Consider the following 14,454-nt stretch of genomic DNA (forward strand, 5'->3'; position numbering starts at 1 on the left):
TTTTACATCATGCACACTTGATAATTTCTCTCATATGTTTTTTTCTAAAAAAATTGTATAGTTCAGGTGTTAAACCCATTTGAGCTCTACTGAATTGAATGTACCAGTGGGCCTGAACAAATCTTCCGTTAATGGGCTTTAACGTTGGCTCATCAACCTTGCCAAACATCTAAATGACACATTCGAAATAGTTTAAGCCCAATGAATACTTTTAATTTTGCCAGGAGCCCAATGATAACCTTATGCCATACAAAGATTAGGGATTAAACGGAGTAAACAATTAAATATATTTTAATATCTTAATATTATTTATTTATTTAAATTTTTCACTTTTTATTTTTATATATTTAGCGTACTAAATTTTTTGGAATTATTGATACATAATCAAAACCATTTTTATTTAAAAATATTTATTATGAATTCAATAAACAACGGAAAAATAGATTTAGTAAATAACTTTTAGCAGAATAATTGGTCTAAATCAATTTGCCACTTCATTAGAGCACAACTTAAGGATTTATACCGATCCTTTTGATGGCATACTGGCATGTCATTTTAAACTTTAAATTTTGCACTTCAATATCACCAAATCATCTTTCTACTGTTCAGCATATTCCGCCCGAAAGTTATTAACTTTGGCTTAGATTAGTATTCCAAAGCCACTAATTGAGCCATTGATTCATCATTGCAAGAACACAATAATTAAATACTCCTCCCTACCGTGTCATGTCCTGTTTTGACCTATGTTTTGAAAATCAGCGATTTTACTGATTAATTATCCGATTAATTATTTTAATATGTTAAGTCTATTCCATTTTATAATCCGATTAATTATTGTACTATTTTTTAAAATTAATATATTTAGTTTAATAAATTAATAATTTGTATGTCTTATTAAATATATCTGATTAGTTCTCTGATTATTCAATCCGATTAATTATCGATTATCCGATTAATCACTGAAAGGTTATTCTACCGAACAATGTCGATTTCCGCTTTTTAGAATAATGATCTTGAGTAGTAAATAGTTAAATTATTTGAATTTTGACTGTAAATTATACTTAATATAATATTAAATAAATTTCAAAATTTATATTATTTAAAAATATATATTATCCTCTTTAAAAGGCATATTTTAATTAATAAAAATAATACACAAATTTATTTTAATTATCGGTCAAAATGTGATCAACTTAACTATATAATAGTCAAAAGATGACACATAATATGAAATAGAGGGAGTAATTTTGTCTGTCACAATATTTTAACCCTTTTTGATGACTTTTTTTCAACTACTCAGTAAAATTTTATTTGGAAAAATAAGAAGTTTTCTGTTTTAAAAAAAAACTAATCTTTTGACATAAATTATATATTTTATATCAAATTTCATTGAGTGTTAATTTTTAAGCTTATTCTTTAAAAATATATGTATACTAAAAATATTATGAAATATTCTTTTGCTAATTAATTACATACACAGGTGAGTCTAAATATTAACCTTGGGACAAGTGTTGATTTGTATTTTTAGAGTATCGTTCACAGGGAAGGACTGATATCAACACCAATTTCAAGTTTTGTATTTTTTACAGTTCAGAAGTGTGGAGAATAACTGTTAGGAATATGTTGTATGCTTGATGATATTTTACCAAAACACCTTAATAGATTTAATTAAGTGATTTTGTAGCTTTCAACGGATAATCTTACTTGTCATCTGTTAAAAGAGTAGCTTATGTTCAAATAAGTTTTTGTAGCACATTCATGTGTACTATAATGTCTTGGAGAATTAGAAGTTGTAGGATATTCTAAGTCATGTTGGCTACAAGAATAATTTGCAGAATAGGTTGGATAATTGTATATATTAGATGCCTTGTAATTTTGCATAAGTGAAATTGAGTCTACTACTATGGAAATACTTTCAACGGATGTTTCTACAAGGTTTCGACGGATGACCCAAGTCACTTCCGACGGATGATCCAATATAGTCTCGACGGATGATTCAATAGAGTTTCGACGGATGATCCAACAGAGTTTCGACGAATATTAAATTTAAATAGAAGTTGATAGTGACTTGACAGTCATATAGGTTGATTATACACAAAAGGAATGTGGTAGCCTGTAATCAGGATTATGAAGATCAAGAAGCATTTTCATTTTCATGCTAACTTGAAGAAATACAAAGATGCTGGCTGGAGAAATGAAGAAACATGTGATTAGACTTAGACATGTTTGTTTTATTTGTATGTCGTTTTCACATGTAACTTGGTGATATATAAACCAAGATTAGCAAGTAGAAAATTATCGATCGAAAGAACTGAAAAATAGATAAGACATAATCTGTTAAGAATTTCTTAGTTCTCTCTTTGTAAATTCACTTGTAAGCAGCTATGTGCTTTTGTATCGCATAGATCTTCTACATTTATTTATATCTCTGGTGGAAACGACAATCCACCAGAAAGTTTTTAAACATCCTTGTTTATTTACTTTGTGTTTTGAATACTAGAATATTTCATATCCGCACTTAGCATATTCATACATAGTTATATTTATATTTGCAAGAAGTTTTAAAGATTGAAAAGAAACCAAGAATTACATTCAACCCCCCTTATATAATTATACTTGTTAGATTGTTTGGGAATAACAATTGGTATCAGAGCAAGCTCTTGACACACTAAGAGTTTAAAGATCAAAACAACTAACAACATGAGCAGGAAGGATGCTGTTGTGAAGATCCTTTTCTTGGATAAAGACAACTATCACCATTGGAAGGTGAAAATACACCTGTATCTTCTCTCTCAAGATGAAAGATATGTTGATTACATTGAGAAAGGCCCTCACATTCCTCGAAGAGCTGCTACAAATATTGAAGGAGCTGTAGGCAATGAGCAAAGTGTTCCAAAACCTCAATCAGAATGGACAGATGAAGACATTGAGCAAGTATACAAAGAAAAGAAGGCTATGAACATTCTGTTCAATGGTCTTGATGGAGACATGTTTGACAATGTCATCAACTGTAAAACTGCAAAAGATATTTGGGATACAATTCAAATCATATGTGATAGAACTGAGCAAGTGAGGGAAAACAAGATGCAACTTCTAATCCAACAGTATGGGCACTTTCATTGTGAAGACAGTGAATCTTTGAGTGACATCTTTAGTAGATTTCAAAAAACTACTAAATGCTCTAAAACTGCATGGAAGAGTCTATCAGACAAAAGATTCAAACCTGAAATTCCTTAGATCTCTACCAAAGGAATGAAGCCTATGACTGTCTCTCTTAGAAATTCTCAAGATTACAAGAAATTTACTTTGGAGAGACTGTATGACATTCTAAAAACTTATGAGCTTGAGATGGAACAAGATGAGCAGATAGAGAAAGAAAGGAAGAAGGGAGGATCTACAGCTTTGGTGGCTGAACAAGAGAGTGAAAGAGATGAAGGTTGAAGTTGTGGAATCTGCACCAAAGTCTAGGGTTTGTGAAGGCAAGGGAAAAGGGCTAGTGGCTGAGCATGAAGATCATCTCAGTCAGGATGAAATGGAGGACATAGATGAACATCTAAATTTCCTGTCAAGAAGGTTTTCCAAACTCAAATTCAAAATGAATTATGGAGCAACCATGCCAAATAGAAACATGGTGGATAAACCCAATTTAAATGTTTCAAATGTGGATTGAGTGGTCGTTTTGCAAGTGAATGCCTAAAGCCTGATTCTGAAAGAAAGAAGTTTGAGCCTGTGGATTATAAAAAGAAGTACTTTGAATTGCTCAAACAAAAGGAAAGGGCCTTCATAACTCAGGAAAATGACTGGGTAACTGATGGGGTAGATGAAGATGAAGAAACAAGCTATGTCATTCTAGCTCTAATGGCCAAATCAGATGAAGCAGGATTCAGTTCTTCAAGCTATCAGGTAATCACTACTAATCCATCACACCTTTCTAAAGATTAGTGTAATGATGCTATAAATGACATGTCACAGAATTATATCACTTGCGTGTTACACTTAAATCTCTCACTAAAGAAAACATAAAAATTAAGGAAAATAATTTGTTTATAAGTGAAAGAAATATTGTGTTAGAAACTCAACTTGTTGAGTTTGAGAAACTGCAAATAGAGTGTAGAATTGCTAAGGAGGAACTAACTGAATCTTTAAAGAAAGAAGAGATTTTAAGAAAGCGGTTTGAATGAGAGCAAGAGGTAATCAAGGCCTGGAAGTCATCAAGAGATGTTCATACCCAAATTGCTAAAGTTCAAGGTATAGAATCATTCTGTGAAGAAGCCTGAAAAAAGAGCAAGGAGAAACTGGATCCTGGTTTGATAGAAGGACTCAACGAATGTGGATTCAACGATTAATGAAGATTATCCATCGAATGATAAAAGGGATTATCCGTCGAAAGACAAAGAACCACATCCGTTGAATAAAAGAAAACCAATTAGCAAAGCTAAATTATCCAAACTCATTGAAAAATATGGATCAGTTTCCAAGAACTTTGTCACTGCACTACTAGAAAAAGTGCATTAGACATCGCCCTTTAGACATCGGTTTCTAATGACACCAATGTTAAAAGGGCTCTTTTACATCGGCTGTAATAGAACCGATGTCTTTTACTAAATTGTGCATCGGTTTATCCTTTAACCGATGTCTAAGACTCATGTTTAAATATTTAAGCGCGATCCCATTCTCCCCCCGCCTTAGCCAAATTTTTACCAAATAACTTCCCCCTAATATTTCTCGCTTTTCTGAAATGTTACATCTGTCTTCCCCTTTTTCCAAATAAAAATAAAAAAATCAGACAAAAATATAAAATTAAAAGAACCAAAAGAACGGGCACATTTACCCTCTCCCCCTTTCTCTCACAGCTGCTCTAAAGTAAACCCTAGAACTCATTTTTTTTCAATTACACCTTCAAACTCTATTTAAACCTCACAATTTTTTCACATCTGCCCTTTCTTTCCTATTATCTTTCTTTTAATTGTTCATTCTTTTATTTTATTTCAATTTTTTTTAACAGATTTGAAGATTGAGGAGTTTATTCGTGTTTGAAGCTTAAAGATTCAAAGCTTCAGAATCGGAGTTTCTTCTAGTAAATGAAAATAACACAGAGGAATTGTTACAAGAACTTCATGATTTCCTTCCTGCTTGAGTTACTCGAGAACAGATGTTGGATCTTCTTCGTAGCTCCAAAAGAGATATTGTCGAAGCTTAAAGAGATATGTACATACTGGCGATTTTCAATATTGTGATGAAATAAAATTAGAGAATGCTTTTACTGAATTTATTGGTTCTGATGTTGTTTATTTGGATACTACTTATTATAATCTGAAATTTGTGTTTCTGGTGCAAGATAAGTCTATTGATTATATTGTTGAAGTTGTTAATATGATTGGTGTTGAAAATATGGAAAAGTCGACGTCGGTTTTGTTTCTTGTTGGTACTTATGTTATTAGGAAGGAGGGGATTTTGGTTGAGATTTCGAAGATGTGTAGTAGGAAAATACATATTGATAAGAGGAAAATGGATATTTTCGGGGTTTTGGGGTATGGGGAGGACGGGGTTTTTACGGAGGATGAATTGGAGAGTGATGTTCATGAATAGTAAGCATGCTCGTGCAATGCAGAAGCATTTTGCTGGCTTGGTTGATGAAATTGCCATCAAGCAAGATTTTCTGAAGAGTTTTTATAAAGGGGAAATAAATTGTAGTGATGAGATTGTAAATGCTAGTATAGTCTAGATTGAAGAGAAAGAGTTAGCTTCTAATGAAGTTCAAACTTTCAAGACTACTGATCCCGGACTTCGAGATCAAGTTCTTGGTCCGCAGGATTCTGTTCTGGTAAATGAAAATAACACAAAGGAATTGTTACAAGAACTTCATGATGGCCTTCCTGCTTGGGTTACTCGAGAACAGATGTTGGATCTTCTTCGGAGCTCCAAAAGAGATAATATTGTTCTCCCCTGCAGATTAAATTAATAGCTTATTGTTAACATATTTTGATTTGTCTCAGGGAGATAGTATTTTGGATCAACCTGTTTGCATAACCAACTGGGGAAAGTCTGAAGATGAATTTAATATCTGGAATCGGTCTTCATGGAAGCTAGAAGATGAAAGCAGTGAAACTGTATGTGCACTTATTTTTGATATCGTTATAGTCTTATAGACGGGCAATGTTGTGCTGTCTCTGTAATCTCAAGGTTAATTTTTATTTTTTTCACTAATCTATACAACCATCTCAGCAGCATGTTCCGGAAGGTAATCGTTCTGTTCCTTCCGCCGGAGAAGCAGTGTCGTTGGCTCAAGATGTAGTGAAATCCATGGTATCCAAAGGATATGTACTCGGAGTAGGAGCACTGAGCAAAGAAAAATCTTTTAATGAATCTCATCAAGTTTCAGAAACTGCAACAATAAAGGTTGCTGAGCTGAGCGAGAGGATAGGCCTCACTGATAAGATTTATGCAGGGGTTGGAGCAGTCAAATCTGTGGATGAGCGATATCACATTTATGATACCACCAAATCAGCTGTGGCAGCAACAGGTAGAATCACATCATAAATAGTTAAATATATGGGGGTACATTCATAGATTTCTCTGTGACATTAAACTTGGTCCATCTTTTTCATGTTGTTTGAAGTACAGTGTGCTGTGTACAGATGTTTCTTATGAAGGTTTTGCGCACAATTTTTGCGCGCTTTTGGATTATACTCTTATGAAATAGTGTTTAAATCTAGTCATAAACTTTGTAAATAGAGGTGTCAAAATACAATAGAATAACACAATAAACGACTTAGACTCCCAAGGAGTGGGTTGGTGGTGAGCATATCTATTATCATGTTCACCTCGCTTTCTCACATGTTGAATGTGGTGAAGGTAAAGTGGATAAATTACTGCATCATATGTTAAAGTTTACCGTGCTGACTAGAAATAATAAGACATTAATTGGAGGTTTAAAAGATAACCTTTGGCACCTCTTTTACAAAAAGATAACTTTGTTGTTTGTATTGTACATGCTTGGTTACTATGGTGTCTTCTGCAGTCCATTTGTTTTAACGCTTATACACTGTGTTAGGCTGCATACCAGAGCTTAAGATTTTATTCCGTGCATTAAATACAAGGCCATTATTTTTTCCTCATTCGGTCTGTATTCCTTAATTATTAGTCCACATATGTCTCCAAGTAATATTCTTAATGGTTATTTGTTAAAATATAAAAATAAATATACACGCCATTAAAAAATCTCTTTTTTAATATATATTGTACACACTACTGACCTAATCTCTTCTATGTATGATTTCCACAAATTGTGTAATAATTTAAAAGTTTGATGATTAACATATGTTTGATGCAAATAATATACGTAATTGCTAAGTACCTTTTAAGTTTTAGTACCATAATTTTTTAACTAATGTTTCTCTTTCCGTTAAATGTTCACAGTGGTCAGCAAGATTCGGAAATCCTACAATAGCAAGGATCTTGATATTCGTACGAAGACTTTTGGCTATATACATCGAAGGATTCATGTAGCTAGCTCCTTTGCTCCGTTACTTTCAAACTTATGCGTATTAGTTATGTTGAAATATTTGTAAACTTAGACGATATGTGTTTTAATAATTACAGAGTTTGGAGGTTTTAATTTATTTTTTTTGTGTTTACGTTTTAGCTAATTTTTTGTTTTGATATTTGGTATGTTTGGGGGCAATCAGGCTAATCTTTAGGCTCACAAACATCAATTTTTACGTAGAATTTCTAAAAACAGATGTCCAAACTATGATTAGACATCATTTACTACACGAAATTTCTTAAAAACTGTTGTTAAAAAGGTATATGGACATCAGTTCCTAAACAAAACTACAAAGAAAACCGATGTAAACTTATAAAAAATACATCGATTAAATGTTAAAACTGATGTTATATAGGTAGCTAGACTACTGTTTCCAGAACTAAACCGATGTTAAAAAGGAAAAAACACATCGGGTCAGAAACTATAACCGATGTCAAAAATAAGAACTTACGTCGGTTGTTGTTCAAAAGCGATGTTAAAGCGGGTTTTGACATTGGTTTTATTTTTAAAACCGATGTAAATACTGATTTATAGTTTGTAATTTAATAGTTAAGGTTCATAATTAGATCATATATAAGCTATTTTGAAAAGATTGTAATGCAGTTTCTGTATAAAAACAGAGAATATACATTGGGTTTTGATCCAGAATCGATGTTAAAGTTGGTCCCAGACATTAGTTCACAACTGATGTCATATGGGGGTACCTTTATCTACACCCGCATAGACATCGGTCAGGAAAACTTTTAATATCGGATTATGGCCGATGTCTATTGAAGGTTTTCTAGTAGTGCTGGTGAATCAATTCAAGTCAAGGAAAACACAAGAGTCAATGTGGGGCATCTGTCAATGAAGCAACTGAGTGACAGATTGGAGAAAATTGAGGTCAAAGTAGATTCCAAAAGAAAAAATAATAGGAATGGGAAAGTAGGAATTGACAAATATAACAAATACACGCCTGATAAATATGCACCTAGAAAAATCTTTGTTAAGTGTGGTAGTGTTAATCATTTGTCTGTTAACTGCAAATATGCTATGCCTGCACCCATGTTTGCACCTCCCTCATTTCTCAACATGCCCACAATGCCTATGAATGTTATGCCTGCACAAAATTTGAATGTACAATATGCTAATATGCCATTTGCACAAAATTCTTACTATGCTGCATTCAGTATGCCTCAAATGCCATTTAGCATGCCATACTGGAATAACATGTTTGCAAATAATATGCCATTTCATGTTAATCAACCTGTGCATGATAATTCTGCAATTATGAATGGTTTTCAAAGCCCTACTCTAATGACCAAGGTTGAATCTCAATCACCTAATTCAAATGATGACAAGCCTAAGAAACCTAAAAATACGGCTAACAAGGCAGGACCCAAGGAAACTTGGGTACCAAAATCAACTTGATTTGATTTTAATGTGTGCAGGGAAATAGAAGGAATCTTTGGTATCTGGATAATGGTTGCTCAAGGCACATGATTGGAGATTCTACCCTGCTCACTGAATTTAAGGAGAGAGTTGGCCCAAGTATCACTTTTGAAGATGATAGAAAAGGGTATACTGTGGGATATGGCTTGATTTCTAAATATAATATCATCATTGAAGAAGTTGCTCTAGTGGATGGATCAAACAGAATCTTTTGAGTGTCAACCAGCTTTGTGACAAGGGCAACTCAGTAACATTCAATTCAGAAGCCTTTATTGTTACCGACAAAAAGAAAAACAAAGTGGTTCTCACTGGAGTGAGAAAAGAAAATGTGTATCTAGCTGACTTCAACTCATCAAGTGCAAATTCTATCACTTGTCTTTTCAGCAAAGCAAGTCAAGATGAAAGTTGGATATGGCACAAGAAACTGTCTCACCTGAACTTCAAGACTATGAATGAATTAGTCAGGAAAGATCTTGTAAGAGGCATTCCTCAAGTTGAGTTCTCAAAGGATAGATTGTGTGATGTATGTCAGAAAGGAAAGCAAATCAAGGCATCATTCAAAAATAAGCTTGAATCTACAATTGAAGAACCACTAAAACTATTACACATGGACTTGTTTGGACCAGTCAATGTGTTGTCAATCTCAAATAAAAGATATTGCCTAGTGATTGTGGATGATTTCTCAAAGTTCACTTGGACATATTTCCTAAAATCTAAAGATGAAGCTAGTGAAATCATTATAAATCATATAAGGCAAGTCAACAATCATCCCGATCTCAAAGTTAGAAGAATAAGGAGTTTCAATGGAGCTGAGTTCAAGAATTCTGTAATGAGGTTATTTTATGAAGAAAATGGGATCATGCATGAGTTTTTAGCAGAAAGGACTCCACAACAAAATGGAGTGGTGGAAAGAAAGAACAGATCTCTTATTGAAGCTGCAAGGACAATACTAGAAGAATCAAAGTTACCAACTTATTTTTGGGCAGAAGCTGTAAATATTACATGCTACACTCAGAATATTTATTTGGTCAATTAAGAAAAATGCATGACTCCTTATCAATTATTCAAGAACATGAAGTCAACACTAAACTTTCTTCATGTCTTTGGCTGCAAATGCTATATTCTGAGGAATCAAACTGAGTAGCATGGAAAGTTTGATGCCAAAGCAGATGAAGGTATTTTTGTTGGGTATGCAGTAGGAAAAACATACAGAGTCTACAATCTAAGAACCAACATTGTTATGGAATATGTACATGTTGTGTTTGATGATAAGAAGATTGAAGACTGCAAGATGAAGGTTTTCATGAAAGCCTCAAATTTGACAATATTGAGATGAATTGTGATGATAGTGATGATGAAAGTGATCAAAAAAATATCTCTAAAATAATACAGAAAAGTCAGCAACAAATGAAGCACAAAATTCCACATTCGTCGAGAGACAAGGTGCATCATCCATTGAAAGAAAAACTGCATCATCCGTCGAAAAGCAAAATTCAACATCCGTTGAGCCATCAACAGGAGTTGAAAGTCAAATTAAATCACACATAGAAAGGACCCCAACTTCAAGTTAAAGATCCACAAACTCAGGGGGAGTTTCTTCTAATCAAAACTCAGTCACACATAAAGACAACTTTGAGGCCTCTTCATCTAAAGCTAATCTACCACAACAGAGAAAATGGACTAGAGATCACCCATTTGAGCTAATTATTGGTGATGCAACTTTAAGAGTGCAAACTAGGAAAATAACTCAAGAAGAACGTCTATACAACAGTTTCCTATCTCAGGAAGAGCCAAAGAAGGTAGAAGATACTTTGTTGGATCCTGATTCGGTTTTAGCTATGCAGGAAGAGGTAAACTAATTTGAAAGGAATAAGGTATGAAAGCTAGTACCCAAACCTAAAGGCAAGAATCCTATTGACACCAAATGGGTATTCAAAAATAAGATGGATGAAAATGGCATGGTAGTCAGGAACAAAGCTAGATTGGTTGCTAAGGGTTATTGTCAACAAGAAGGAATAGATTTTGATGAGACCTTTGCTCCTGTTGGAAGACTTGAAGCCATCAGAATCTTTCTAGCCTATGCAGCCCATGCCAATTTCAAGGTCTATCAAATGGATGTTAAATGTGCATATTTGAAAGGAGATTTGGAGGAGAAAGTCTATGTCAGTCAGCCTCCTGGTTTTGAAGACCCAACTTTCCAGAATATGTCTACTATCTTCTGAAAGCACTTTATGGTTTGAAGCAAGCACCTAGATCCTGGTATGATACTTTGTCAAAGTTTTTTTTAGAAAATCATTTCACATGTGGACTACGGTCTACATGTAGATAAGATCCCAATTTTCTGTGACAACACAAGTGCCATTGCTATTACTGAAAATCCCGTGCATCATTCAAGGACCAAGCACATTGATATCAAGTACCACTTCATTCGAGAACATGTCATGAATGGTACAGTGGAACTTCATTTTGTTCCAAGTGAGAAGCAACTTGCAGACATCTTTACCAAGCCACTTGATGAGTCCACCTTTACTAGGTTGATAAGTGAGTTAGGTATGCTTAATTATTTCTGAATTATTTTGATGTCTAAGAAATATGTAATGCAGCCAGAACCAAATTTGATTTTCTTATAAAGATGAAATTTTGGCTAAGTCAAAATTTACATCTCGACGGATGTTCATTATCTGTTGGAAATGAATATTCGTTGAATTTTACTATTTGTTGAAAATTAAATATTTTTCTGGGTACTTTATATCTCGACGGATGTCCGTTTAATATATATCCGTTAAATTGCTTTAATCATAGCCGTTAATTCTATTCTTTATCCGTCGAATTTTTTTACAATATGTAAGTATATGTCGATGGATAATCTCTAGAATTTCTACAGTTTATTTCATTTTTAAACGGCTATTTTAGGAAAATTTCATTGGGTACTTCATTGTACTTTTTCATTTTTGCTTGTTTATTTCTGAGGAAGTATAAAGCCCCCTTTAATTTTCCATTTTACTTTTATCTTTCTCAAAGTAATTTTACTCTCTTCATCTCCAAAGCCAAAACCCTTTTCTCTGTAACTGCTCTCAATCACATCAATGGCACCTGTAGTCAAAATCATGTCTCAATCTGGATTTGTGTATGAAAAGAACAACTTTGTAGCACTGGTGAACAAAGATATTGCTACTTCTGAGGATTATCAGAAGATGATGGACTTCATTCGAAGCTACAAACTAAGCTATGCGATGCTTGAATCTCCAGTCATTTACTGTGAAGTTGTGGAGGAGATTTGGACTACTGCAGTGTATAATTCTAAAGATAAGACTATTGCCTTCTCTCTCAAAGGTAATGACCATTGTATAAACTGTGATGAAATTCAAGCATGCCTTCATTTACCTGAAAATAACATACTTGTTCCACACACAGACACAGATGTTAGCACCATGCTTGTGTCTATGGGTTATACTCTCAATCCTGCCAAATTATGCGAGGTTAGGAGAATGGGCATTAGAAAAGAGTGGAGCTTTCTCTGTGATTCTTTTATTAAAGTATTTTCAGGAAAGATTAGCAACTTTGATGCAGTCAGTTACTCTATGGCTAACATGCTTTACATGCTGCTAAGTGATAAGTATTTCAATTTTAATAGTTCTATCATGTATGAACTAGAGTATAAGTTAGGAGACATTAAGAAGAGGTCTAAGAACATATACTATGCTAGGTTTATTATGATGCTAGCAAATCATGTGTCTAAGGACCTCTTAATTGAGAACCCAACAAATAAGCTTGATTATTGGGTCCAAGAAAAGAGAGTTCTTGTCGATCTTAACAGAAACAATCTCAACAGTGAAGTCCCTCTCAATTACTTGCCAATCATGGAGGCACCTTAGGTAAGTGAGGTAAATATTTATGTCTCTACTATTTCCCAACCTCAAGTTTCTTTTCAAACTTCTGTGGCTATAGCATCTGTGACAGTGACCAAACCGATGCCTACCCAAGCCACAAAATCCAAAATTTCAAAAACCAAGTCAAAGAAACCCAACTCTAGTTCCTCCCAAAAGAAACTAGTTTCAAAAACTATAAAAAAACACAAGAGGGGAGTGTGCAAGGTGGTGAGATAGGTGAGGGACATGGTGAAAATCAGAGAAACCCTAAGGATAAGGAGAGTGAGGTTTGTGTGACCCAAACCAGCCACACTGCACTTTCCCGAAAAACTGTAGTGTTGAATAAGGAAATAAGCTCATTACTAGTTGCATCCTCCCAAAAGGATGTAACTATTGAAACAAACTCTTAACCAAGAGCACATGCCAAAAGGGGAAGGGACACATACCAACCTCAAACTTACATTAGAAAGAAGAAATCTAAAATAATAGGGGAATCACAGGGTGCACATACAGTGTCAACTGCAGTCAAAGACTCAGTTACTGCACCATCACAAAGTTAGGTTGATGTGGCTCCAATAAATGTGGATTCATAGCCAAAATCTCTCACAATTGAGACACCTCACACACATAATTCTCCCATAAACTCACTGGGTGTGGACATGATAAATACATCAATTCCCGATTCTCCATCTTTGACACTCATGGAGGAGCCAAAATCCAAAACAAGTGAGCATCATATTATAGATGATTTGTTGGCTCACTTGCCATTTCTTTCCGTATCTACTGAGAAATTTGTGCATAATCTCAAATCAATCACCACAGATTCTACAGTAGTTTCAACTCCTAATTCTGTCATTTCTACTCTCTCGACGAATATTCCTTATCCGTCGACTAGTGATTGTATCTCGACGTATAAGCTTCACAACAATTATCCATCGACATTCACAACTACTATTTCGATGGATGTCCCTCATCCGTTGAAAGTCTTTATACAACTTGAAATTTCTATAAATGTTACTAGTGTAGATGACTTAGTAGTTGTTCAGTCACTATTAGGATTGATGGAAGGGAGTGAACTGAGTGAGAGGCTAAGTTGCTCTCAGAAAAAAAGAGAGGAAATGAGTGATGAAATGCATGCTATTTCTTCCAGCATGGCAAAAGTGAGTGAAAGGAGTCCCACCTTAGATGGTGAAGGTGAGGGTGTGAGGGTGGGAAGCCAAGGGGAGCCCTTGATGCAAGAAAATAGAGATAATAAGAGAAAAGTAGGTACAACAGAAGAATGGCAAGAGCCTATTGTTAGTGAGTTAAGGGATGTCAATGTTACAAAAAAGAAGCAGCTATTTCAGCAAGAATATCAAGTTGTTCTAGATACTGTCTCCTTTGATGCTGAGGCATTTACTCATCATGTTCCAGCATATCAAATTTTAGCTGGACAGGGCAATGAGGTTGCAGAGAGGACTTTAAACTTGGTGCATACTCCAGCTTCTATGCTAAGAGCCAATAATGTAATCAACTCTCTTCCACCTACAACTGTGATGATTTTGAGTTAGATTCTGGTGGCTCTCTTGGAAATGCTTCTAATGAGGAAGATGATGGCATGAACATAGT

At 34.4% G+C, this 14,454-nt stretch overlaps 1 long non-coding RNA gene across 3 annotated transcripts; it reads left to right on the forward strand.

Moving 5' to 3' along the window:
• The first annotated feature begins 4,802 nt into the window (after positions 1-4,802).
• LOC141707532 (uncharacterized) lies at positions 4,803-7,623 on the forward strand. 3 transcript variants are annotated; one of them, XR_012569090.1, is made up of 4 exons: positions 4,803-4,863; positions 5,006-6,110; positions 6,226-6,523; positions 7,420-7,623. It is a non-coding gene; the product is annotated as an uncharacterized LOC141707532 (long non-coding RNA). The 3 variants fall into 3 exon arrangements; XR_012569089.1 differs by having other exon boundaries at positions 4,827-6,110; XR_012569091.1 differs by having other exon boundaries at positions 4,827-6,110; positions 6,229-6,523.
• The last annotated feature ends 6,831 nt before the right edge of the window (positions 7,624-14,454 follow it).

Source organism: Apium graveolens, chromosome 2 (genome assembly GCF_009905375.1).
Source record: "Apium graveolens cultivar Ventura chromosome 2, ASM990537v1, whole genome shotgun sequence".
In the NCBI taxonomy this organism is placed as follows: Eukaryota; Viridiplantae; Streptophyta; class Magnoliopsida; order Apiales; family Apiaceae; genus Apium; species Apium graveolens.